This window comes from Babylonia areolata, chromosome 32, assembly GCF_041734735.1.
Source record: "Babylonia areolata isolate BAREFJ2019XMU chromosome 32, ASM4173473v1, whole genome shotgun sequence".
Classification (NCBI taxonomy): domain Eukaryota; kingdom Metazoa; phylum Mollusca; class Gastropoda; order Neogastropoda; family Buccinidae; genus Babylonia; species Babylonia areolata.
The window spans coordinates 20,151,436-20,153,935 of record NC_134907.1 but is presented as its reverse complement, the minus strand read 5'-3'; the positions used below and the strand labels follow the sequence as shown (position 1 = coordinate 20,153,935).

Below are 2,500 nucleotides of genomic sequence, written 5' to 3'. Positions count from 1 at the left end.
CCCATCTGGAATAGTATCAGTATCAGTAGATCAAAGAGGCGTCACTACGTTCGGTCAAATCCATATACGCTACACCACATCTGCTAAGCAGATGCCTGACCAGCAACGTAGCGGCGCTAGGTCAGGACTTGAGAAAAAAAATATATATAAAATAGAATGAAGTATATATATATATATATATATATATATATATATATATATATAGTAATAATCATGAAGTGTAGTTTCTGGGTCCCTGAATTTATAAATTAAGATCAAATTGCACATGGATGATGTTCCGGTTTTCTATATTTCGTTTACAGTACTTGAGACATTCTACTTTCATAATCCTATTCTTCTAATTCTTATTTAACCTGAGCGTGAATATCTTCATCTTCACAATTACACAAAATCATTCAGATAATGTCGTAAAGAAGAACTGTTCACTTTCTAAGCTTCTATTGATAAACGGACCCATTTCTACTTTCACAATTCAGTGAAGTTATCATTTCTTACAGACGAATGGGTATGGAATAGCAAACTGTCTTGTATTTACTTCGATACTTTTAAATCAGTCGCACACGGATATTGTTTACCGACTTTCTTTTATCTAATAAATCACACACGAATATTATTATTGTTTACAGATTTTCTTTTATGTAATAAATCACACTGCCGTTTATCAACTGTCTTTTATCTAATAAATCAGACACGAATATTGTTTACCGACTTTCATTTATCTAATTTCACTTTCAGTGAGAATGACTGAGTCAGCACATACTATTTTTCATACTCATCTTTTCTTTTTCTTTTTTTTTTTTCTTTTTTTACATGTGTACATGTACAAAATAATAACACGTTCATTCACACAATCACCCGTCGCCTCACAACGTGTCTGAAAAGACTGAAGATCCCGGCGACCCAACGGCATCAGCCCGGAATCGAACCCCGCACGAACGGCGAACACCAATGATGTTGTCGTTTTTTTTTTCACTGGGCAGACTGCTAAATGATCCTCACTCCCAACCACTTGAAAACACAGCAGTCCGCATTGACATACCCAGAACACTGTTCTGCTGCTCCAATAGATCGGAATTTCGTTTAAGTACAGTTCGAGAGGTGGAAGAAGAAAAGAAAAAAGAGAAAGAAAAAAAAGAAGAAGAAGAAGAAGGGGAAAAAAAATAATCACCCGTCGCGTGCGTGTCTTCTGCTACTGTTAATGCTCTCGTGTTGAAGAGAGGGAAGAGGAGGAAAAGCATTCGCTTCAATTCACATTTTCGCCATGACTGATAGTGAATGAGCTACCTCCAGTCAGTTCGGAAGATATTCCGGTGGTGGGTGAGGAAGGGGAGGGGGGGGGGCAGTTTTACCCCCAACCCCCTCCACCCCTTCTCCTATAACAGTTGGTCGTCTGCCGTCTCAGACATGGTCGTCTGCTTCAATGGAAAACTCTCGTCGGTGTTCGTCGATCTTCGGCACTGTCCGCCAGCGCGAGGAAGCGCTTTGACTGACAGCGCTCAGCCCTGTCAGTTTCCTCCTTTCGTTTCTGTGCTCCCTCTCGCTCTCTCTCTGTGGCTTGCATGGGAGGGACACAGGCTGTGTTAAAGGGGTGGGGTTTACAATCGGGTGTTGTTGAGGCAGTTACGAATCGTTCCGACGGAAGCGCCGTCACGACTCACTCGGAAGCCTGTCCGCGAGCCTGCTAAATGGTAACAAGTCAAAACAGTAAAAACAGTCCCCGGGCAATTGACAGAGGAGCGCGAGACGGACCGGATAGCTCTCCAGTGTTTGGAGATCACAGAAGGTCAATACTTCCTCCCCGGGGCGGTCAAGTAAAGGAAACGCCGTCAGCAGTAGTGTTGTCTGAGTGGAGGGTCAGCGCTGATTACTTTTATGACTCGATCGACTTTAACCAGCGTGGGAGTCTGCTTATGGCTGCTTTCCTTGGCCACAGAGGTTTACGATATATTGGGGGTGGGGGGTATGGGGTGGGCGGTCCTTTTGTTTATTTTCTCTCTGGGTCATTGTCTTTTTTCGTCTTCTTTTCTTTGTTTATTTCTTTCTGACTTTCTGGTTCAGTCAGCTCTCTTGAGTTGAAAATTCCGATTTTTTTTCTGGTCAGTGTGTGTGTGTGTGTGTGTGTGCGTGTGTGTGTGTGCGTGCGTGTGTGTGTGTGTGTGTGCGTGTGTGTGTGTGTGTGTGTGGTGACTAGAAGACGAGGGACATCTTTCTTCTCTCGTCTTTTTCTTTCCATTCCCCCCTTTTTATTTCTTTTTTTTACCTCACGTTCTTCCTTTCTTCCTCAGAAAGGACTAACAATATTTGAAATGCGTATGCATGTGTGCGCGCGCGCGCGCGCGTGTGTGTGTGTGCACGCGCGCGCGCACGTGTGTATATATTGTTTCTGCTTGTTTTGTCGCGTTTCCATCCCTTTTTTTTTCGTTTGTTGATTTATTTGTTTATTTTCTCACGTGAGTTTTATGTCTGCGTCTCTGACGTCAGTATTCATACATTTGACTGA

General features: G+C 42.8%; 1 pseudogene across 1 annotated transcript in view; it reads right to left on the bottom strand.

Moving 5' to 3' along the window:
* LOC143276733 (uncharacterized) overlaps window positions 1-1,143 on the bottom strand; it is a 103,541-nt pseudogene extending 102,398 nt beyond the window's left edge. Inside the window, exon 1 of the transcript XR_013053610.1 lies at window positions 868-1,143. The product of XR_013053610.1 is annotated as an uncharacterized LOC143276733 (transcript). The remainder of the gene's footprint in view (window positions 1-867) is intronic.
* Window positions 1,144-2,500: the final 1,357 nt, after the last annotated feature.